Raw genomic sequence first — 26,143 nt, forward strand, 5'->3', positions numbered from 1 at the left:
ATTAATTAATTAATTAATTTTTGGCTAGGACACCTAAAGCACAAGCAACAAAACCAAAAATAAATTATTGGGACTACATCAAACTAAAAAACTTCTGCACAGCAAAAGAAATGATCAATAGAATAAAAAGGCAACCTATAGAGTGGGAGAAAATATTGGCAAACCATTTATCTCATAAGAGGTTACCATCCAAGGGGCACCTGGGTGGCTCAGTTGGTTAAGCGACTGCCTTCGGCTCAGGTCATGATCCTGGAGTCCCTGGATCGAGTCCCGCATCGGGCTCCCTGCTCGGCAGGGAGTCTGCTTCTCCCTCTGACCCTCCCCACTCTCATGTGCTCTCTCTCTCATTCTCTCTCTGTCAAATAAATAAATAAAATCTTAAAAAAAAAAAAGAGGTTACCATCCAAAATATATAAGGAATTTATACAACTCAACAACAAAAGAACATACGCACAAATAATCCAATTTAAAAATGGGCAAAAGACCTGAATAGACATTTTTCCTCAGAAGAAATTCAAATGGCCAACAAATACCTGAGAAGATGTTCAACGACATCACTAATCATCAGGGAGATACAAATAAAAACCAAAGTGAGCTATCAATTCACATATATTAGAATGGGATCATCAAAAGGAAAAGAAATATGTGTTGGAGAGACTGTGGAGAAAAGGAAACACTTGTGCACTGTTGGTAAGAATGTAAATTGGTGCAGCCACTATGGAAAACAGTATGGATTTTCCTCAAGAAATTACAAATGGAACTACCGATCAAGCAATCCTACTTCTGGGTATTTATCCAAAGGAAATGGGAACACTAACTCAAAATGATATGTGCACCCCCATGTTCATTGCAGCATTATTTACAATAGCCAAGACATGGAAACAGCTGAGGGGCCCTTACTGAATGAATGGACAAAGGAAATGTGGCATATATACACAATGGAATATTATTCAGCCAAAAAAAGGGAAGAAAATTCTGCCATTTGCAACAACATGGATGAATTTTGAGTGCATTATATTAAGTGAAGTAAGTCAGACAGAGAAAGACAAATACTGTGTGCTGTCACTTATATGTGGAATCTAAAAAACCCAAAATCATATCAACAGAGAACAGACTGATGATTGCCAGGGAGTTGGGGAGGAGGTGAGGGTGGTCATAAGGCACAAACTTCCAGTTATAATATAAATATGTTCTGGGATATAATGTACAGCCCGGTGACTATAGTTAACAATATTGTATTGTATATTTGAGAGTTGCTAAGAGAGGATCTTAAAAGCTCTCATCACAAGTAGAAACATTGGCAACTATGCGAGGTGACGGATGTTAACTGAACTTAGTGTGGAAATCATTTCTTAGTATACACATACATCAAATCATTATGTTGTACATTTTAAATTTATACAAGGCTCTATGTCAATTAGATCTACATAAAATGGTGGGGGAGGGAAGAATATTAGCAAGCCCTTGTGTTACTGGGGGAAAAAAGCAGAGTCAGCTGTCAAGCATGCCCAAAGAACAGCTCTGCTTCCATCTTTCCAGGATTCCGAAAAGCCCACTCGACTGTGACTCCCCTACCACCTCCATTGCTCTGCCTGGGTGACTCACATCTTGTTTGGAACTAAAACTGTCATCACAACTCTATTTTTTCAAATATAATATTTTCATTTAGAGAAAAAAGAACACCTTGTGCACAGAAAATTAACAAGAATATTTTGCTATTCATATTCTTAAATGTGTGGCTTGATGAATCTTTTCAAATCCGAAGATGAGCTAGATCTTCCCATAATTCCCGGGTACCCTGGAAAGGTATTCTGCTGGCTGTTGGGAGCTGCATGCAGATTAGGGACTTCTCCAGGCTGCCAGAGTTTTCTGTGTTCCACTTGGTCATGCAAGAAATACTGCCGTGTAGAACTTTAGACCAGTTCTGAGGGATTGCAAGTTGATGAATATAAAGTGACATAATAATCAAGTCACTGTCGGAGTACGGATTTATCTCAGTGAGTATCTGATGAAGTTTTGTCAGGTGCTCTGGTTTTGCTAAGTACTGTGAGAAATTTCACAAGAGGGGTTAGCTGCATCCCCTGTTCTCATATGACTTACCATCTTAATGAGGTTAATGAGGAGACACTCAAATACCATTAATTGAGCAGGACAATTTATGAATGCATAGCGAGGTCTGAGTTCTGAGAAATAGGCAATCTAATCAAATGTAACATAGGAAGACCTTCTAAGAACAGCATGATTAAGATATTTACTAAGAGTTTAGGAACCCAGCCAATTCAAAATTCAGAAGATTATTATGGTTGATGATTATGAGAAAATTGCACTAGTATTTAAATTTTCTATTTACTACTTTGCATAAAACTCCCAACTCGAAGCTAAATAGAAAGTAGAGACTGTCACAGGAAGCTGTGAATATTGATAAATGCCATAATTATATATCAACATTTTTGTAGCCTATGTTGATTGTGTATCCATGCTTCTGTTCTAGCAGCAACACCAAAATGGCACCATATGCTGATTTTGTTTTTTCCCAAATGGTTTCAACGTACTATGACTTAGTCTTCCTGTATGTTTTCTGGCAGAGTTTGGACAAAGAATTTGGATTGGATGGAATAGTGAGCTGGGGAGTAGAGACATTCTCTTTGTCACGCCATTCTGTCTTTTTCTAACCTTTCTCCCTCTGTTCCTCTACCTCATCCCTCCTTTATGACAACCTAGCTGACAATTTGCAATTGCTGGTGTTCTAAAAGGATATCTACTTAGAAGTCTTGACTGCTGGTGGTAAAACTAGCAGAAAATTTAAAGTATGTGAAATTTGTGAGTAAATAAAATGAGTTAGTCATTGAAGTACTGCTCAAAAGATTGATTTTTACCGAATCAGAGAATGGAAGAATAATATAGAAGAGGCAATAAAGAATACATTTGACTGGTTTGTGTGATTACACAATGAACCAGGAAAGTTATTGTAGTAAGCGCATGTAAGATGTGAATGATGAAATGCATGAGTGAAAACATTGAAAATGAGAGATTTGGTGACAGAATAAGTGAGGGAGGAATGAGTGGGTGAATGAGTTAAAATTCACTTCTAAAGCAAAAGCACTCTGACATTTTATTAAAAGTTCCTGATAATTTACAGGTGATTTCTTCAGATGTCAGAAATACTGTTGCTCATCCTTCAGATTAATACCATGTGACTGAAAAATAGAATGCCTACACAAAATTCTGAATATATTTTTACCAAATATTTAGAAGCCATAACATACACTTGAAAAAAGTTCAGGGGGAGAAATGCACATTGAACCCTTAGACTCATGTCTGTATACCCACTTTAAGCTGTTTTAAATAGAGGAAAATGGTTATTATGTATCAGTACCATCTGTGGCTCAGAGACCTAATATTCCCTCACTTGTCCTTTTCTCCTTGTTCTCTCCTGCTTATTACATATTTTTGCTCGTTTGCATCTCCACCATATAATGGTAGAAAGGAAGAGTAAAGTTTAAATTAGTTCATTTTTCTGGCTACTAATGAACTGGTTTAATATTTGATTAGGATGAGATTTGAATGAAATCAGCGATTTCAGTTATTCATGCCACTTCTGATTTTTGATTCTGGGGAAAATGAGAATTAGTGAGCTGTGCACAAAATGGATTATATTTCTATGAAGTGAATAGCTTAATGTTCTAAGTTCACCTTGCTACCAATAGTTTAAAAATGCTCCATATGTTTGGTACATAATTCCATACCCTGAGAATACAGAAGGTGTATATACAATTTTTTTTAAAGATTTATTTGTTTATTTGAGAGAGAGAGAGAGAGAGAGAGAGAGAGAATGGGCAGGAGGGGCAGAGGGAGAGAGAATCCCAAGCAGACTCCACGCTGAGCAGGGAGCCTGAAGCAGGACTTGACCCCAAAACCCTGCGATCATGACCTGAGCCAAAACCAAGAGTCAGACGTTCAACCAACGGCGCCACCCAGGTGCCCCAGAAGACGTATATATTAACTTAATATTCCATATACCATGAAAGCAAATTCTGGCAGCTTAATCCTTCCAAAAGTTTTGAAAATCTGGAAGTAAATAAAAGTTGTGAGCCAAATAATAACAAGAGTTCATGTATTTATTTTTTAAAAGCAGACACAACATCTCAGTCCTCAAGCATAGATCAGTTTTAGAGCTGGAAAGGACCTGAACAGTTTCAATCTCCTCTGCGTAATTAACTTGTTATACACAATATTTGGCAATCTGGGTTTCTCAGGAAATTTTCTACTGTGTTCAGTGTTAAGAACAGACTAGGGGGGCGCCTGGGTGGCTCAGTTGTTAAGCATCTGCCTTCAGCTCAGGTCATGATCCCCAGTGTCCTGGGATCCAGCCCTGCATCGGGCTCCCTGCTCAGTGGGAAGCCTGCTTCTCCCTCTCGCACTCCCCCTGCTTGTGTTCCCTCTCTCGCTGTCTCTCTCTGTGTCAAATAAATAAATAAAATCTTTAAAAAAAAAAAAGAACAGATTAGGAAAATCAGTTCATTCATTCAGTTCCATTGAACAACAGCATCCATGTGCCCTCCATGGTCTTGGCATGGGGGGGGGAGGGGGTTGGGGGGAGCATTCCATCATCAGCTCCAGTTCCTGGGTGCCAAGGATACCAGTTTCTCCTTCATCTGTGTTCTTTATAGTGGAGTTTCTGGCTCCCGCTAAAATCAAGGCTGACTCCCTTTTCTTGTTTGTCCTTCAGCTTCTTGAGAACTGTTGTAAGTAGTTTCCTGTATTCAATTCCCTGTTTCCTGCCTGGATCCTGACTGATGAGTGGGGGTGTTTGTGCAGGGGGAGGGGAGAATAAGGACAACGTTAGCTATTGACAGGTGGCGGATGAGCATTCGGGGTGTAGGAGATAGCCAGATGGAGTCAGGTACAGCATTTGGGTTGGTTGGTTGGTTTGTTTTTAATCTCCTCTCCATTGCAGTCTGTTATTTGCATACAGACTATAAAATGCAATGCAATATAACATTCCAGCAATGACAAATGGCTATAAAAGTTTCTAAATGGCAGCTTCCACTTTTTAACCTCATCTTGTCCCAGAACAACAATCAATTCACAGACCACTGCTGATCTACAGACAGCACGCTGAGCAGCACTAGTCCAGCAACGAGTTAGGACAAGGAAAAAAAGAAAAAAGAAAAAAAAAAAAACCTCTGAAGATTAGAAAATGAGGTGGAAATTAAAGATCAAAATTCTGGAGTCCCTGGCAAATCAGCGGTAGTCGGGGACATGGAATTGGAAGACAATGCATAGGAAGAATGTATAGATAAAAATAGAAACAGGCTGGGGCAGAACATTAATGAGCACTGTAATGTGGCAGATAGTCTGAGAGAAACAAGAAGTGAAGATGAGGAAGAGAGATGCCAGAGAAGGAAAGAGAAACACGAGCTCCACAGCATGCCATTTGGGTCCACTGAGGCATTAAAGAGGCATTTTGTTCAGTGTGCTCTACTGATTAAGGCAGAATGCAATTCGTGTTTGCATACACCAAAGTCAAAGGTTGAAATCCTAACCTCCCCAGGTGCGAGCAGTAGGCATGGCCTTTGGAGGTGATTAGGTCATGGGAGTAGTGCCCTCATAAAAGAGACCCCAGAGAGTCCTGCTCCCTTCCCTTTCTGCCATGTGGCCATCTATGATCCAGAAGTGGGCTCTCACCAAACACTGAACCCCTTGGCATCTTGATCTCTGACTTCCCAATCTGCAGAACTATGAGGAATGAACTTCTATTATTTATAAGCCCCAGGGTCTACAGTATTTTTGTTATAGCAGTTCAAATAGACTAAGACACAGGAACATAAATGTATTACATGTTTTAGAAAGAACTCCATCAAAACAGTGGGAGCAATTTACTTGAAAAATTCAATCACAGAGAACACTGGCTTTCTTCATTGGTAATACAAATAGGTGAAGCATCAGTGCGAACAGAACTTTCTGCAATGATGATGGAAATGTTTTTTGTCTGTGCTGTCCAATGGGGTAGCCATCAGCGCCACGTGGCTATTGGACACTTGAAAAGTGCCTAGTGTGACTGAGACACTGAAGTCTTCATCCAATTCAATTTTAATTCACATAAATTTAAATAGCTGCATGTGGCCAGGCACTCTCTTATTAACTAGACGATTTGTATGATTCAGAGGCAAGTTTGGTTTAGAGTAAAAAATATATAGGCTTTGAGGTCACATGGACCAGCCTTGAAATCCTTCAATTCTTAACTCTGTGACCTTGGCTATATCACTGACCTTCCCTGGGCCTGAGCTTCTTGTTCATAAAATGGGGCTTATAATATTTATGCTTAGAGCTATCGCTACAATTAAAAATGAGGCATGTCGATTGCGTAGCACAGACCAAATATTCAATCAAGGGTAGCCTTAGTAGTATGAAATGATGCAGGTCAGTATTCGTGAACATAATTCAATTGTTTCAATTTCTCTGATCATCAGCACGGACATGTAATAAACTGTGAAATATGCAAGAAGAGATAACCCTGGGGGCGATGGCCTCTGGTGGAGTCCCTCTTCCTGTAAGTAACTGACAAGGCTTTTCTAGTTAACATTTTCTTATCTCTGTCTTGCTGGGAGCTGTTCTTTCTCAGTGTGATTGCTCTTGGCAAACCCACCCTGCTCCTCCCAAGGAGCGTTCTTCACTGCTTTTTCTATAACCTCGGAAGAACTATAGGCTTTTCAGGGAAAAAGACAAATGGAGCTTGTTCAATCAATAACTTTAATTTTACATACAATTCTAAGTAAATGGAGTCTGATCACATGGTCTCTCAAGTTTTCTTTTGTGGAATGAAGAGCACACATTCAGAGACATTTACCTTAAACTTGGCTGATCATTACAATCGCTTGGGAGAACTTCTAAAAAAATATACATGCCTATCCCTCCTCCCGCTAACCTGGAGACTTGGAGCTGTTAGAAGCACTCCAGGTGATTCTGTTTCATGGTTGGAAAATTGTTGGTGTACACCATTTTTCTGGGGTGGGCTCTGGACAGACGGGAGCCCAGGTTAAATGAGAGATTTCTGTACCACTCTAGGGCAAGGACATGGCACAGACATTACACACAGCCAGCACAAGAACGTGGAGGACCTCTGAATATTGGGCTGAAATTCTTCCCTTGGGGAATCAGAGCCAATCACTTGAACAAGTGTCAGAGCTGGACCTGGATTCCAGAACTAATTTCTCTTTACTTTTTCTCTGAAGCTACTCTGTCATGTTTCTGGAGATGGCTTATCTACTTGTATGTTTTGTGGGGCTCAACTCTGTTTATGATATATTCGAATAGCTCATGGGCTTTCGTGCATGAAATATCACTAGTTGTTGACACGACCAGGTACATACCCATCTGAAGAAAAACTAGTGAAAACTCTTTTACCTTTATTGTTTTTAAAGATTTATTTATTTTAGAGAGAGAGAGAGAGCTTGAGTGAGAGAGGGGGAGGGCCAGAGGAAGAGGGAGAGAGAATCCTCGAGCGGACTCCCTGATGAGCGTGGAGCCAGATCCCAGGCCTCTGAGATCAAGACTTGAGCTGAAATCAAGAGTTGGCCCCTTAACTGACTGAGCCACCCAGGCGCCCCCTCTTAGAAATCACTCTTGCAATCAGAGGCTCAGAGCAATGTCTCCATGCCTGTCTGACCCACTCCCTTGCCACCCAAAAGTGATCTGTGAGTAATGGTGAAGCAACATACCGATTAGTGTATGGATGCTTGTTAGGGTACTAGCCAAATATTGTTACATACTTTGGAGACAATTTCTGTGGAACAAAAGAATTCCAAGCATAGGCCAAGGGCCCACTTCTCCTGAACAATATGCAACACAATAAAATTCCAGAACAACAAACCAATTTCAACCGTCCCTGAAAGTCTGTAGCAGGCCCTAAAATTTTCAGTCCAGAAAAAAGGAAAGTACTGGGGATTATGAAGGCATGTTTTATTGGAGTAATTGGCAAGACAAAAAATTTACTGGGGTGATATGGTTTAGACATATTATTGTTTTCTCTCTCTGTGTTTTCTAACCACATCTTTTATTAATTTTTGGTTTTAAGGGGGACAACATGAAAATATTAAACCTACACTGGGCAATAGTAATACCCTAAATGAGATCCTTAGTCCTATTAAAAGTTAAGGCTTCCTTATTTTATTATGAAGTAATTTAGGTGATAGAGAAACTAGGACTCATTGATTACATCCCTGATTTTCTCAGAGCCTGGATCCCATGGGGATCTTCTATGGCTTCATGAGTATTTTGGAAAGAAACCTAGAAAGAAAGAAAACTAGAAAGACAATCTATTGGTGCATTTCCTTAGAAATCCAGGGGTTTTGACTGGTTTCAGAGGTGGCTGCCTGGAGGGGCTCATTGATGCCATCAGGACTCTTCCTGTCTATTGCTCAGTTGGCTTTCTTCTGGTATGGCCTTACTCTCTAACAGGCGACGTCCAGCTGCTTCAGACTTACATGGCATGGTCTCAGCTCAGAAAAAGGACCCCCATTCTCCCAGATTAGATCATGTGTATCTCCCCTCCTCCCTTGTGCCTAGGGGATGAGATGCACTCTTCATTGGCAGAAGTCACAGGCCCCTGCAATGACAGGGAAGGTCTGTCACATGGTGTGAGGAAGCAATTCCTAAATGGAAGAGGTTGGGACAAAGAAGTTAATTTTTTTAAGAGCTTACTTTGGGGTGAGAAAAGTTACTTCCGATTTGCTATGCTAATGATGAAAAATAACTTCATTCTACTGTTATATGACTTTTGGATTTAATGGAGACCACAACAAAATGTATGATCATCACATGGAATGTGTTAGTATGCTGAAGGAAATTTCCATTCAAAACCCAGTATCATGTCACTTTCTTAAAATGGTTCTCTTGTAAATAGCCAAAAATTTATTGTGGAAGTCTGAGTTTTATTTATTTGATAATCTCAGAAATGGAATGAAACAAGTCACACAATTCAAATATAGATGATCTTTCTGAGGAAATGGGCTGAATGCAATTTTATTTCAAATGTACGAAAGGTATAAAGAAATCTCTGTTAAATATTTTAGAGAAATAATTATGTTGTGAGTTTATATCTCATTCAACCCTTTTGATAAATATGGATTTCATCCACTAGAGTTCCCAATAGTAAAAACTAAAGTAGAATGTGCTTAGTATTCCTAAAATAACAAAACCCTCGAAAAACCAAGTAATTAAGTGAATCTAAAGAAAAACATTACCAAACTACACATGACATGAATCATGATGTACCCTGAAACATTTAGTTAATTGGGAAACATCAGCAGGCCCATACTCTAGGGGCTGTACATCGTGCTTGAGATTTTTTCTATATTCTTTACTGTTTTCTCCTAACATTTTTTGGAGTCTTTTTTTTTTTTTTTTAAAGATTTTATTTATTTATTTGAGAGAGAGAGAATGAGAGACAGAGAGCATGAGAGGGAAGAGGGTCAGAGGGAGAAGCAGACTCCCTGCCGAGCAGGGAGCCCAATGTGGGACTCGATCCTGGAACTCCAGGATCATGACCTGAGCCGAAGGCAGTCGCTTAACCAACTGAGCCACCCAGGCGCCCCATTTTTTGGAGTCTTAAAAAGGCCTTCAGAAATTAAGTCTACAAATGCTAAGCAGGCTCCACTGAGTATGTGGAAGCGAGTCCACAGAAAATGTCAGGCACGGAGATCATCTGGATGGGTTGACTACCAGGTGGGGCTATCATCACATTCACAAACCAGACTCTAGGTCCCCAGGGCGCTGTGGTCTGATCTGGGGCTGCCCAGCAGTTGAGATCGTGTGGATTCTTCCCACCGGGGCGGGAGCGGCGGTGGGTGTGTGGAAGGGGTTTGAAGGTGGGAGTGGGGGCGGGCATGTGGCAGTGGTTTGGAGGTGGGAGTGGGGGGGTGGGCCTATGGCAGGGGCTTAGAGGTGGGACCGGGGTGGGAATGGGGGAGGGGATAGAGCTGAGGGAGGCGGCGGCGCTGGAAGTGGGGGTGCGAGCGGGGGCGGGGACAGGGAGAGGGTGGGGCGGGGGCGGGACGGAGGCGGGGCGGGGCGCTCTATAGGGGCGTGCACACTCCACAGGGACACGCGCTCTGGGCCACAGCAACTCGCTCCAAGTTCCCTCCCTCGCGCTCCGCGAAGCCCGCCTGAGCCCTCCCACTCGGTGCAGACAGAACCATCGCGGCCGCCGCCAGCCGGGCCCTTCACGGCCTTGCGTCCCGAGCCCCCTTGGCTAACCGGGTCAGCTCTTTATCCGTGGCCCCGCGGAGGCGGCGCGAGGACTCGGCTGCCCCTGCGGCCCGCGCTCGGCCCTCCGCCGGCGGCCCGGACCCCCTTCCTGGCGGGCCCGACTTTCCTCCCTGCAGTCCCCAGGAGCTTGGCGCCCGGCTGGGGCCGCACTGCCCGGGGCCGGGGAGCGCGGCCGAGGTAAGGCTGGGCCAGGGGCCGGGCCGGGGCGGGGGTCGGGCGGGTGGCCGCGCGGCGCTCCGACTGCGGACAATGCCCGAGCCGCGCGCAGCCGGAGCGGAACCGGGTCCGCCTCTGAGCCTCCGCGCCCGGCTTGGGTGTCCATCTAGGCTGGCCCGGGAGCCGCACTGGCCGGGACGGACCCCCCAGACCGTCTGTGTGGGCCGCGAGAGGAGGCGCTCGGCTGCGCGTCCGGGATGGGCGGGGAGGCCGGGCAGGGGCGCTGCGGAGCCGGGCGGGCTTGCGGGGCGCGAGCGGCGGGCTCCGAAAGCGCGCCTGCCCCTTGCTGCTGGAGGAGTGGGTAGGCGAGGGACCCGGACTCCGCTCGACCCCTTCTCGCGTGGTCTCCAACCTGGGGGGCTAAATCCCTGTGGGTATCACTATCTCCTAATCGCCGGCTGGGAATTCTTGCAAGAGATGCAGATGCAGAGGCTCTGAAAGTTTGTTTTTGGTTACCCCTACCACCTCCACCCATGGTCTCGGTCCTCTTCACTTTCTTTGAAAGCACACAGATTTGAAATAGAATGAAGTTATCCTTGGCTCCCTCGTGCACCCGTCACCCAGCGGAGCTCGTAACTTGGCAGCAAAGCGCGTGCAGGCTGTGGGAAGCCGCCGGTGCCTGCTGCCCAGCCTGGTGCCCTCTGATTGTTGTTGGGAGCGGGAGCTGCGTGGTGGAAATGGCAGTGACAGTTCGCCCTCCGCGCAGGCTGGTGGGGAGGGTAGCAGAGAGAACTTTTCTGTGTGCTGCAGTTACTCGGGGAAAGTGGAAAGAAAACACCTGGTGCCCGGCTTTTTAACCCTTTCAAGTTGTTATTTGGATTTACTGAGCCACAACAATGAACAGGCTTTCTTTGCTGCCTAAGATGCAGGCAAACTCTGGGTTTTTCCTCACGGCCATATCCTGTGCAAAATCTGGCACACATCTGTGACAACATTGCATGGCTGGCATTGTGAGAACTACAAACTGGTTTGTTTTTGAGAAGGGAAATGTGATAGTAGAATACGCATTTTTGCAATATAGATAATAGGACTTTTATTTTCCTCATTCCCCTGCTGGTGTTGAAGACCAGCAGGGGAATGCTGGTCTTCTTCAACACCAGAAGAAGATGCTTTATGTAGCATCTTCTCCCCAGTTTACACGTGGAGTCATTCCACGTGTACTAACCTGTACTTATTTTGTGACATCACAACCCCTGGTCATTCAGATCATTCAGCATGATTATTTTAACATAAGGATGAGGTAAATGATAAGCCAGACTTCTTTGTCCTTAACATCCCATTGATTTATCCTATGGTATTTATGGTGCTACTATAGATCTTAAAACAGTAAAGTCACTCATTGAACAGGGAGGTGCCCAGGCTTTGTGAACCTGATAATCTGTTAAGTGCTTTGAGCAGCGCCTGGAACACAGTGCTAGGTAAGTGTCACCTAGTTTTATTTTTAATTTTTTTTTTTATCAGTCCATATGTTTTTCTGTATGGAAAACAGTTGTTTTGTTTTTCAGATCGGAGCACTTTTAAGTCATGGTCTATTTTAAGTCTGTGGTTTAATTTTAGATCCGAATTGAGGTTGGGTTGTTGTTTTGCTTATGACTGACAGTCTGTTCTGTGTATTCTTATGCACAATATATAGCAGATCTGTAAGGGCAAGAACACACAGTCCTGAGCCGTCATATCCAGGTACATTTCATAATAAGGAGACTTAATTACCCTTAAGGGCCTAAGTGTCTAAGGAGAAGCCTAGACATTAGGGGAAACATGGGCTCTGGACCCCATTCTGAACCCCCTCGTTCTCTGGGTTGACAATAATACTTCTGATTCCTACTTGAAATTCCATTGTGGTGGCACAACAGTGGGTAACTTTCATTGGGGCAAAAGGTAATGATATATAAACATGTGCATTGTATTAAAAAAAATAATAAACATGCGCGTGGTATATCCATCAGCCAGATCCTATAATTCTTACTTGGGCTTTCAAATCTTTAGAGCAGCCTAATTAGCTACCATAAGAAAAATGAAAACTACTTACTTGCCATGTGTCTGTAACCAAATGATTGTGTTTGCTACCTAGATATCTTGCAAGATTGTCAGGGGTTTGCTTTCATTTTGAGGTCCCCCCAACTGCCTTTTAACTTTGAAATGATACCTCTTTCATTCCTCAACAGTTTGCTTAGCTCATCAAAGGCATGGCTAACTCTTGGGGCCCTGCCATACCAAAGCTGCTGTAGGCACAGTCTGACAGTAGGTGGTGCTGTGGGTAATGCTAGTGGACAAGGCGCATTTGTGGTCAGGTAGAATTGGAAGAGTTAATTTAGTAATCCCATTGCTTGCCCTTGCCCCCAAAATATACTCTCACCATACAGATACCGTCTAAACAATCTTTTTAGGAATAAACTTTTAAAAAAGTGTCTCCTTTGTATTTCCACAGAGAAATAGATTTTTCAATCTATTTACTTGGCCAGATTTTTCTTTCTGAAAACCTGAGTATTCCAGGTGTTATGACAAACATCGCTTTGTAAAAATCTTATTTAATCAACTGTACTCTTTCCTCTTATTTGTCCGTGATAGGTTAAGATTGATCCTTCTGAGCCTAGGGGATCTCCAACTAACCTGGACTTGTTTTCAGTACTTAACTTGTAAGAGAGAGAAACAAATGATAAGAAACCCAGTTGCATCATGACTTTAAGAAAACAGCTTCTCATTTATTCTAATTTTTACCGTTTTTCTGGGTCCCAGTATGATGCAATGAGCATTGATATTCAGGATGAAGACTCTGAAGCTCTGCAAAGCCATGACTCATCCAAGAAAAAGATATTCATTCTATTTAGTGCAGCACCAAGGGTAGGGAGTGAATAAGAAGTCTCAGAACAAGGGCTTTCTGGACTGTAATTCGAGTTATCTCTGTGGGCTGGCTCGGGGACTGGCCTCGTCCTGGGCAGTTGACAGTGGATTCTCTTTATTCCAACACAGGAGAGTGGTTGTTATCTTCTTTCTTCGGGTGACATGAAGTGACTGGCTGAGTCACGTAGCTACTAAGTAGCAAAGCTGCGATTTTTAACCGGGGGCCTGTGTGCCTCTGGAACCCATGGATCTTTCCACCACCCCATGTGGAATAGCCTCTGTTTTGCACATTCAGGAAGTGCTCATGACGTTCTTTAGGGGTTTGATACCAACAAATCTCTTTTTCATAACTCAGTGACACGCTTTGAATTTCCTGGGTAGCGTTGGGAGTCCCAAACAGGAGAAATGAAGTTAATTTTAATATTCAGAGATAACCTCCTGATATTTCACAATACTTATTAAAGATTGCTTATTTTAGAAGGACTAAGGAGAAGACTGGCAGGTTTAACTTCTTTCAACTATGTAAAGGCCAGTGCAAGTGGGTTAGATTATGAAGCCGTGTTGTGTCTGTTTTTGGCTTTCTCGCGTAGGTGGTCTGGTGAGAGTCCTAGCCTCCCCTTTACCACCACTGACTTTCCTTCCCTTGGTTAAAGGAACTTTATTCACTTCCATCACTTAACTACATCAAATAAGTACATTACGATGATTAATGGAACACTGGATCAAACTCCTTTCAATGTATTCCTTTTTTTACTTTTACACTTTAGGCAGAGCTTAGTTTAAATTTTAATGGTCATTTTTGTATTGAAAGCATTCTAGAAGTACAAAAAAGTAGTACTGGAGAATTGTTCAGAAGAGAACACAGGGCGCCTGGGTGGCTCAGTTGGTTAAGCGACTGCCTTCGGCTCAGGTCATGATCCTGGAGTCCTGGGATCGAGTCCCGCATCGGTCTCCCTGCTCGGCGGGGAGCCTGCTTCTCCCTCTGACCCTCCCTCCTCTCATGTGCTCTCTGTCTCTCTCATTCTGTCTCAAATAAATAAAAAAAAATAAAATAAAAAAATCTTTAAAAAAAAAAAGAAGAGAACACAAATTTTGCCCAAAATATTTTACCAAAGAAGCTAAAGGTAGCATTGGTTCTGAAGTTTGAAAGGATACGTTAACTGGATCATTCGCATGGAAGATTTTAGAGAAAGTAGTAAGAAATACGGTTTTTCATTGTTTGTGGATGTCATCACCCGTACAATTAACTATGGATAATGAAGGTATGGGCAAGGCTTCAAAATGTTTGCAGAATTCATTTGCCTCTTGTTTTTAAGCCTGGGTTTATTTCTAGATTATCTCTTGTGATACAAAATTAATGACCTTAAATCATGCATATTCCTATTATGACACGTTAGGTTTCCTCCTTCCTGTGAAAAGGGACTGCATGTGATGTTTATGTTTTTTAACATTTTGAGTCTCATAAGGAGAGTCACATGAGAACACAGCATTCAAAGACATAAGACTGGGTTTGTTTTTGTTTTTTTTTTTAAACTTTAGTAGGTAGTAGATGAAACAATTTACTTCCTCTTTCCAGTATGTTTGGTGATAAAAATAGTGAACATGTGGATGATTAAACAATTTTAAACTGGAACTAGCGCAAAAGCTGGAATTTTAAAACTGTAAACACTTTAGAGGGAAGTTCAAAGGTGAATAGTAAGCAAAAGGAAACAATATGTCATTTGGCAGACAGGTTTCTAGAAGAATTATAAGAATTCTGTGGTATGTTTTATACATCAGAGCAAGATCAATGGATTTTGAAATTGTCCAGTTCCAGAGAAAGCTTTTAAAGATACAATTTAGAAGCATATGGGAAATTTTTGAGTGGTTATGTTGTAAGGCAAAGCATTTGCTCCTCAAAAGCCCCACTGGAAGTTTGTGTCTTTTCTTTTCTTTCTTTCTTTCTTTTTTCTTTTTTGTCTTTATCAGGAGGAATCACAGATAGGCTTCAAAATAATCATTGCCAGCATTTTTTTTTTTTTTTTTGTCTCATTGGCTGGAACTTAATGAAAAGAAAGTAACCATGAGAAAGAATGTAGTTTAGTAATTTCTTCTATTATGGTTATTACATTAAATGGATATTTATAGAGGATTCACTGTGTGCCTAGGTACTGGGGATAAGCAGTGCCCAAGAAGGTTCTTGCTCCTTTGAAGCTTTATGGTATCAAATGGAGGAAAAAGGTAATAAACAGATAAATGAAAAGCTAGTTTTTTTTAAGACTTATTTATTTGTTTTAAAGAGAGAGAGTGCTCATGTGTGTATGTGGGTACACTCGAGTTGGGGGGCAAGGGAGAAGGAGGGAGAGAATCCTCAAGCAGACTCCCTGCTGAGTTCAGAGCCTGACACTGACACGGGGCCAGTCCCACGATCCGGAGATCATGACCTGAGCTGAAATCAAGAGACAGATACTTAACCAACTGAGCCACCCACGTGCCCCATGAAAATCTAGTTTCAAGCAGTAGTAAGTGCAGTCAGGAATGAGGGTGGTATTCCCAGATGGGCGGGGTGGTCTGGGAGGGCTCCGTGGAGGATGTTTGAGCTGAGACTTAAGTGGGGAAAAAAAAAAAAAAGAGGCAATCTCTGCAAGGTCTCTGGGCAGAGAGGGCAGCTTATGCAAAGGTCCTGAGGCAGGCAGAACCTGCCTTTGTGAAGAACAGGAGACAACATGAGAGTGACCAGGTCAGCAAGGCCTTGTAGGCCATGGGGGTGGGGGGAAGGAGGAATTTCTGTTCATTCTAAAGTAGTGGGAACTGCTAGAGGGTGTGACACAAGGAAGGTCAGGCTCTAGGGTGCAGGTTTGGCAGCTCACACGGCCTGCCCTGTGGAGGATGGATTGCCAGAAAAGAGGGGAAATGGGGAGACAAAAAGCTGTCATGGTGACCAGCCAGTTGGACTTAAAGGAAAGAAAGGAAATGGGGGGAACCTGATGTTTGCACAATTTTGAATTTCTCTTAACCTAACCCCGTAGTGATCTTAAGATGCATGATTATCGTATGTAACACCAAGAAAGAAAACACACTGCCAGTTAAGCTTCGACATACCGCTCATTGTGATATGAATCCTGATTTCAGGTATTAAAATGGGAAAATAGATGTGTCTTAGAATCGGTGAAATACGGTATATTCTGGAGTTCAAGCTGGAAGGGCTTGCCGATTTGTATTTTATTTCTATTTGTGTATCAGTGATCCAAGTTGGATCCTGTTATTTGGAAGGACCTGGGGGTCATATGTAGTGAAATCCCCTCCCTCAGGATTGGAAGCTGGTGTAGACAATTGCATCCGGTGTCAGTAGTCTTTCTGATACTTCCAATATGTGTAGAGAAGGAATTCACAGATTCTTTTGTCCCCACATGCACTACAGACTGCTGGTGTCAGAGATCAAGGAAACTGGGACGGCCCAGATTTGTCAGATTCAAGGGGAGTCACGGACACTGTGTACATATTCAGAATGGGTGGCAGAGCCCTGGGGAATTACTAGCTTTATTTCTGTGACACCAGGAGCAGGGCGAAGTGAGGCCAGGGTGAAGGCTCAGTCAGGGCCATGAGGATTCCAGGCCAAACACTTAGTTGTAGGACAGCCCATTACCTAGAGACTGAGAGAAAGTTTTCTAGGTGAGTCTGTCTGGGGGCAAAGATTGGCTCTGTGTGAACGTGAGGGCGTTACCGGAGGCTTCTGGAACCTCAGTTTCCTGATCTGTAAAACGGGGATAACCTACTTTGTGTCATACCTGCTTCATAGGGTTGCTGGGAGGGTTCAGTAAGGTGGTGCTTGCAAAATGCAGAGCACTCCACCGAGGCTAGTTGCACTTACGTCTAACTGTGTCTCGGATTTCAAGGGCCGTTCCATCTGTCTTGTATGTCCTCATCCTACAGGTCACAGGCTGAAAGTCACTTTTTCAGAGACTCACCCTGACCCCGGGAGCTAAACTAGCCCCTTCTCCAGCCACCCTCTTTCCTGTCGTCCTGCTTTATTTTCTTCACAGGCACCGCGTCTATCTAGAACTGTGTAATTTGTTTACATGGTGAAAGTACCTTCTCCAGGTTGAAAGGGATGCTGTCATGGCGGCTGCCGAATCCACAGTGCCTAGAACCGTGCCAGGCCCCTTGCAGGGCCTCCTAAGTACTTACCTGCTGGGGTCCGAGGGTGACCTGCTGGTTATGAGGTCTTTGCCTCCCTGCAAGCTTGAAGGCACAGCAGAAAGGCCAGAAGGCAAGCAGAACTCTGCTCTCACCTTTGCATTTGAGATGACTGGCTTTCCAGTGAAGTGGCTATCCCTGAGGTCCAGCGGGCAGGTTTCAAGCAGTCCTTGGTCGAGTGTTTTGGGGACAGAGAGTCAGAGGAGAGCGAGAGTTAATATTCAGAAACAAGGATTTCTTGGGGTAGGGCATGCTCATTGGTTCGCCCTGGTCTTTCCGAGAGCATCCTCAAGCCAAACGTCACCCAAGGCCTCCCTGGTATGTGAGATGCCAGCTCTCAGGCACCAGTCCTAGTCCTTCTATCAAAACCACAAGTGGAAACAAGGTAGAGAAATGTACCCACTATAAAAAGCAACCAATGCTTGTCAGATTGCCCTGGCCGTTCCGGAAGCCGGCCCTGAAATTGGGGCCGTAGCCAGCCGCCTGATAGACCTGCGCGGTCAGCAGTCTGGACTGTGGGCTCTCGCCCCTGCGTCTGAGCCAGATCTTGTTACTTACGATGCCACATCTCATTATAATGACTCTGGTCAGGGCATTTGGATGCTCTTTGTATTTCACAAAAGAAAATCATACCCATTTTAGAAATAAGAATATTTATATGTTCTTTTCCAGGCTTTTAAAGCTTTCACGGTGCTCGCTTATTGACTGCGATCTTTGGGTGAAGTTTAGCGAATAAAATCTAAGGACCTCTTCTCCCTTCCTTTTTAAATTTCTTTCTTTCTTTCTTTCTTCTTCTTCTTTTTTTTTTGGGGGGGGTAAGGACTTATTTTCAAATCCTTGTGCAGACACACTCCACAATCATAGGTGTATGCTTGTATTTATTCACCTACATGTGCAACCTATTTGTCATCTTTCTTTCCCTGGCTACCATAGGGCTATCACTTCCACAGTTGGTCAGAAACAGACAGAAACAGAACTCAGAAGTGTTCAGAAATACCAGTGAATCCTGACAGCACTTCTGTGTCTTGACTCCGTTGTTAGAACAAGGTGAAATGGAAGGCTCATTGTGCTCCTGACTATGAGTTGGGGATTTAAAAAATCCTTTTAATCTATCCCTGGCCTGTGCTCATTCAAATGATCGTTAATTGGAATGTTGTGATTTTTAAGAATCAGATGTTGTTCTTCCCAAGACATTTTGTTCTTGTTTAGTGACCATGAGAGAAGATGAGGAATCTTTGTGTTGGTTCTGAATGTGACTGGTCATGGATGTTCTTCGTAGCTTCTGCAGGCTTTGTTCTAACCTGCAGTACAAATCGGGTGTGTAACCACATATAAACCTTTTTATAATGTTTTGGTCAAAGTGGCCACCATCTTTGAGGGGATAGACTGGCTGTCTAGCAACTCAGTTATTTCATTTAATGAAGATTTTCTTTTTTCTAGTTCCTATTAGGGAATTTATATTTATAGTTCTTGTAGGGGGAGGGGACTCCAATCATATAAATCTACATTTTGTGGAAAGTTGAAATAAGGTTCTATCTGTGTTGTTTGGAAATTGGTTTTAAGTGAATTTTCCACAGAAGTGATGGGAGTCCCACGCATATCATGTAGTTACGCACACGCGAGTGTGTGTGTGTGTGTGTGTGTGTGTGTGTGTGTGTGTGTGTAGAGGTCCAGTTTTCAATACGAACTTTCGCAGTGGCCACATTTCCTAGTTAGAAGTGGCTCTGCGTTCTCCCCAGTGTCACACATTCCAACTCATATGGCCTATTTTGCTTATCTGATTTCTCCTCCAGGTATTTTTTGTCCTCTCAGAATTCACCAGCACAGGCCCGAACTGCTTTAGTTGTTAATCCCCATTGCTATTTCCACATGCCTTTTCTAGAGTAATTTCAGTGTGAGGCATTCAGCTGTTGAAAAGCTCTGTCTGCCCTTCGGACCTTTCCCAAAAGGTGTTTAGATACTGTGAGTTAATGATAAAGAGACTGTATCGCCAAGACCTTTTAATTCCGGATACTAAGACATAATCAAACATTTTGTATCTGAAATACTTAAATATCCTCATTTTAATTTGGATTTTTTTATTTGACCAGGTAGTATTTATTAGTCACAAGATATCTCATGTTAGGGTTCTCCAGAGAAACAGAACCAATAGATTTCTGTCTCCGTCTCTATCTCCATGTCTTTTTAAAGGAGATTTGTTATAAGGAAGAAGTGGCTCATGAGGTTATGGAGGCTGGGAAGTCCCAGATCTGTCATCTGCAGGCTGGAGACCTAGGGTAGCCCATGGTGTAAGTTCCAGAGTGAGGGGAGGGGAAGACGGGTGTCTCAGCTCACGGAATCAGGCAGAGATCAGATCGTCCCTTCTACTTTTTTGTTGTATTCAGCCTTCGACAAACTAGATGAGGCCCACCCGCATCGTGGGGGAGGGCGATCTGCTTTAATCAGTCTATCCATTCAAGTGTCAGTCTCATCTAGAAACATCCCTGCAGACACACACTTGTTTAACCAAGTATCTGGGCACCTTGTGTCCCATTCAAGTTGATGTGTAGACTTCTCTAGTCCTAATGCCATGTCCTGCTATAGTAGGAGAATGGAAGTGATCTCTGAACTTGTCCATCTGAAGTGTCTTGTTGCCCTTGTTGAAACTGTCAGCGTGCCTTGTGAATGGGGTCACGTGCATCTCGGTGTGGAGGGTGGAGGGTGCAGTATCAATGAAGCAAAGATTCATCTCTTTATTTTCGGAGAACGATAAAGATTTGTCACTTTTTCTTTTTTTCTGTCACTTTTCAGACCCTCATCCCCTCTTGGAACAGAAAGTTATATAAAAGGAATATGATGTCAGCAGATGTTTTTTTCCTTTGCATTTTGATAAGTGAAACAAAACTTCTATAAGAAGCTTCCTTCTACCAATAAGAGGATAAATTCCTCAAACCCAAAATAGCAAACAGACTGGCAAGCAAGACAACTTTTGCCTGTGCTCATAGATTTTTAATCGATTTGTTGATGCTTTGTGGTCTAATGAAGTGACATTGTAGGAGTCACGAAAAGCATTTGCAAAGGGGTGAATTCTAACCCCTGCAGCTGAGCTAACACTGACATCGGGAATGCGCCCCATCAAGGGAAGAGGCCTTCAGATTGATGGGTTTTGCCAGCTGATGTGCAGCATCTTGATACTGACGTCAGGACCCTGGTCCCCTTTGACATCCTTTCTGTATTTCCCTCTCTCTCAGTCCCGGCCCATCTTCTCCTTTCTGACTGATAACCGCACCCTGAACCTTCTTCCCTTTCTTGCCTCCACTGTATTGTCTCCAAAATTAGCTGAGGTATTGGTCTGTCACACTGCTTGCCTGCTCCAAGCCTGGACCACATGCTCAAAACAAAGTCTTACTAACACCATTCCAGTTCTTCCCAGTGTGGCTTCTGTGTCCTTCTGGCCCCTTCCCTTGGGCGTCTCCCTGCGTTGCACTGCTGTTCGTTCTGTCCGGAGTGCCCGTTCACCTCTGCTCTGCTTCATGCAATCCTGGTCACCCTAAAACGCATCTGTCATGCCTCCTCCCTAATTGTTTTCCTGGACCGTATATGGTCTGAATAAAAAAGAGCAGGAGAGGGGGCGCCCCAGTGGCTCAGTCAGTTGAGCATCTGACTCTTGATTTCGGCTCAGGTCTTGATCTCGGGGTTGTGGGATCAAGCCCCGTGCTCAGCATGGAGGCTGCTTGTCCCTCTCCCTCTGCTCCTCCTTGCATGTGCTCTCCGTCTCTCCCTCTCTCTCTTTCTCTCAAATAAATAAATAAATGAAATCTTAAAAAAAAAAAAGAGCAGAAGACACAATCATGTCTTTTATGATGTTTAAATAACTTGAATGCGAGGGCATGTAAGTATATCTCTGCCTTAGGCCTACTGTATGACTTGACAGAGGAGGGCATAAATCATATTCAAACCAGCAGCTTCTTGTGAATATCTGCCTCAGTCTTAAAGCCACTCTGCTACATGAGAAATTTGCATCTCAAGATTGAGGTGAATGATCTCTCAGATGCTGAAGGAGTTTGCAGCTGGGATCAAGGCACCACTATTGGTAATATCCTAAGAGATCATGGAGAAGCTGAGAGGTGCCAGAATCAAGTCAGATGCCCTGGTTTTTCAGAAAGTGACAAGATCCTAGACCTGCCCTGTCCAGTATGGGGGCCTCTGGCCACACGTGGCTGCTGAGCCCTGCCTGTGTGGCAAGCATGAATTGAGCTATCCTGTCGGTGTAAAGTACCAGCCTTTGCAGATTTAGCTTGAAAACAGAATGTAATGTAACTCATTAATATTTGGGGGATATTTTGGATTGATTGGTTTGGATAAAATATATTGTCAAAAATGATGTCATCTTTTTCTTTTTAATTTTTAATATACCTACAAGAGGATTGGAAATCACGTATGGTTCACCTTTGTGGCTTGCGTTATGTTTCCATGGGAGGATGCTGTTCTAGACTCTACAATTCAATTATTTTACTCCTTATCCTTGGCAGCATTCTAAAACATAGTGTTAAGCAGATGGTTGTGTACTTGTAGAAAAGGAAGTAGTAATAACTAAAAGCAAGAATAGTTTCACTAAGAACAAATCATGCCAAGCTAACCTCATTTTTTTTTTTTTCATCAGGTTACTAGCCTAGAAGATCAGAATGCCTCTGTAGATTTCTGTTTGGATTTCTGTAAAACATTTGGAACATCTCCTCCGATAAGCTCAAGAACAATTGAGAGTACACAGAGTTGTGGTCGATTGTGTGGCTGTGTCTGTAGCTGGTTGAACTCGGTTCTTAGAATATCTTGTATTGATTGTTGTGTCAGGAACAGGCTAGGGATGCTCTCAGGATTCCCATAGAGCTTGTTCCATTTTAGTCACATGAGGGAACATAAATTAAGGTCATTTGTGAAGAGGTCAAGTTTGACCAGGTTTCAGGGGTCCATAAGAAGGTATACCACAGCAACTGTGTTCTGCCGAGTGGTCTAGAGTTCATTCATTGCGTACATTTATTTAGTTTGTATATGCTCAGGCACTACGTTGGGTGCTGAGAATGAAGAGTAAAAATATATTGTCCCTAACTCTAAAATTTCATCTAGTGGGAAAAACCTCCAATGAAACCACAGACTGTGTGGTAGCACATTGGTGCGTGGGCTGACCAGCAATGCAGAGAATATCAGCCCAGCTCTGCTGCCACAAAGAATGGCTTAGTATTAATTGGTCTGAAACTAAAATCATTATCTTTAATGGTTCATATCTAACAACTTAATACATAGCAAATTAATTTATGAGAGGGTTTTTTCCTAATTGGTTTTATTTATATTTTTCCAGCTTTATTGACATATAATTGACAAATAACAATCATTTATGTTTAAGATATACAGTGGGATGTCTCGGTTTATATATGCATTGTGAAATAGTGACCCCAGTTAAACTCATTAACACATCCACTGTCTCACGAAGTTACCGTGTGTGCGTGTGTATGGTGAGAACACTGAAGATCTATGCTTTTAGCAAGTTTTTTTTAAAGATTTTATTTGTTTATTTGAGAGAGAAAGAATGAGACAGAGAGAGAACATGAGAGGGGGGAGGGTCAGAGGGAGAAGCAGACTCCCCGCTGAGCAGGGAGCCATGCGGGACTCCATCCCAGACTCCAGGATCATGACCCGAGCCAAAGGCAATCGCTTACCCATCTGAGCCACTCAGGCGCCCCCATACTCTTAGCAAATTTTAATAGGGTATTATTAACTATAGTTATCATGTTGTACATGAGGTCTCCAGACCTTATTCATCTTATAACTGAAAGTTTGCTCTCTCGTCTTTTTTTTAAAGTTCTCTCTCTTTTAAGTTTGTTATCTTTGACCAACATCTCCCCTTTTCTCCTATCCCATACTTCCTGGCAATCACCATTCTACTCTCTGCTTCTGTGAGTTTGACTTATTTGGATTCTACATGTAAGTAGGTGAGATTTTTTTTCTGTGGCTATGGTAGAAAGCTTGGTAATATCTACTTTGAAACATTTCCAGAACAAAATCACCTTGACAGTATACTTTTGGGGACTGACTTGACCCATGTACTGGAGTGGGTCCTTCAAACTGTTATTTCTCAAAGAGCGTTCTGGCTTTGCCCACTAAGTACCTACACGGCTGCATCCATACAGAAGTGGATAATTCTGCATTCTGGTCAGGCTTTTGAAACTTCTGTTGAGAATTATGAATCTACTGAGCTCTTAACAATCTAAGAGGCTTATTTATTGTAGATAATTCTTTTAAGATTCTACATAGCCCATCCACTGCTTTGATTTTGTCAACTTTGATCTTCCAAATAGGTGGCTCTAGGTGCTAACATTTAGGTGGGAAGGGGTTATCTTAGACCCTTCTAGAATCGTCTTCCTGACTGAGTAGCCCTCTCAGCTGCTCTCCACTTTGAAGGAGATTCCAGAGGCAGCCACACAACATCTCCTTCTGTATTTTGGTGGAGATGTCAGTAAGTACCTCTTGCATTGTTACCAGCCAGTGTGCTTTACACACTTAAAAATGTGTCAGAAACATGCAAAGGCAAATAATTTGATTATAAATAATAAACTTGAAGCAAAATCAAAGCTCACCTGTAGCAACTTAGTAGGAAATTATGATTAGTTTCTTCTCTACCTTGAACTGTTTCTGTGTTTAATTTTCTCTAGGTCTGCTTTCCTCTGATTTTATTTTATTTTTTTTTCTTCAAGGTATCTCACATCTTTTTGTGAAAGAAGCAGGGTTTAAAGTGAAACTAGAGGCTTTCTTAATGTAATTTTTGGTCTGTAGGTTGGTTGTATAAACTCTTTATATTTGGAAGGTATGAGTTTTATATTTGACCTTGTTGAAACTTTCATACTAAATATTTAAATCAGTGGCGGTCAGCTTTTTAATTATTTACTTTTTGTAGATGAGAAAAATATTTAGAGGTCACTTTTTTTTTCCATCCCAAATCACAAGTTCTGTTGAGTCCTCTGGCAGAAAATTCTTATAGCTTAATGACCTCTTGTGTAGAAAATCTCAAAGGGAAATCTGGTGATGTTTCTGGGCCACAAACAGTGCATTCTCTGGGAGGACTTGGTGGTGGCCGTGTGAGGCAGGCATACCTTTAGGTTCCCGTGCCTGAGGGGGGCTGCTGGAAGTCACCTGAGGTTACCCCATTTCTTTCTCAGAACAACACTACAGTGTTGATATTACCGTGGTCCCACCTTACTGACAGGGACATGGGTGCCAGGAGGTGACATGGAATCTTCAGGTCTTTGGGGAGGGGAAGAGCTGGTGTAGCCCATGGACTCAGTGAGCCAGAGGGGCATGCAACCTCAGCTGTGGGCAGAAAGAGGTGGTCCCACTGCCCTCCCGACCCCGGTCATCCCTGGTGGTGCGTCTCATTTACCTGAAGTGGTGGGGTGGAGTGAACATTCCCACATTTGTCTTCTCTGGCTGGTGCCTCCCTCCCTGGAGCCGCTCCCAGAGGAAGTTCCTGCATTTCACTGTCCCCTGGGATGTCCCTTCTGCCAACCCTACTTTCCCCCAGTCCTGAGAGGGATCATTGATGACCCTCTGATGGGTTTTCCCAGAGCATCTCCCCATCCTAAGAGGCTGTTTTGGAATTAGATAGTGTGCTTTCTCTGGAACTGAGAGACTGTCTGGGCTTTGCTTAACAAAGATTTCTCTCAGTACTGCAGATGAAGGCAAATACCTGATGTTCCAGAATCTTTACCTGCATATATCAAAGACGGAATGTAACAGCAAGAAATGCCAAGGCCGGTGCAAGAGTATGAGGGGCGAGGGTTTGGGATATGCCCAGTGGCTCTCCTCAGTCACACGCTAGGGGCTCATGTGGAGGTGGACCACTATCCTGTCCAAGACAGCTGCCCCAGCATGGCATATGTCTGGGCTCAGTAAATACTATTTGACAATATTGGAAAGGTCTTTGTAGGGTGGAGGGATTAGTGAATTGTATGCTTTGCAGATTACCCAACCAAGACCCATGAGGGAAAGTGATATGAAGGCAGGTTTCAACTTAGTGAAGGTCAGAGGTGACCCAGACCAGATTGGGCTGCCGTATAAAATGGACCCTCTATTGTTGGGACAGGGAAGGGGTTGTCCAGAGGGGGCTGGACAGTTGGCTTTCAGTCCCCTATGCTGAGACCAAGATTGTTTTTAACCTGACACATACCAGCTTCACCACAACTCACATGGTTGTCGCCATTTCTAGAGGGATCTTTTTGACTTCTCATTTTGGGTTCATTTCATCATGCCTTAGAAGCAGAGTCGGCTCCACGGTAGACTTAACAGAATCTATTCAGGGTACTCTCTCCAGGGCACAGTGTTGGAAAATAAGGTCATGTCTCCCTTTAACACCGAAATAAACTGATAAATGCTTGTAAGCAGAGTAGGAGAGGAGCAAGGTGGCTGGCCTTCAGTTTTGGGGCATTTGTTACTGTGCTGGAAATGAGAATGGGACACGTGCCTCCCGGGAAGGGGGATTTTCTGTGCATCCAGATCCTGGCCTCCACATGTGCAGAGAGTTATGCTTTTGCCTTCCATTCTCTCTGGCTTGGCAAACGCCCAAGCAAAACGGGAACTCTAGGGGCTGACTTGGCGAAACAGATGCAGGTCT

This window comes from Neomonachus schauinslandi, chromosome 4 (genome assembly GCF_002201575.2).
Source record: "Neomonachus schauinslandi chromosome 4, ASM220157v2, whole genome shotgun sequence".
NCBI lineage: Eukaryota > Metazoa > Chordata > Mammalia > Carnivora > Phocidae > Neomonachus > Neomonachus schauinslandi.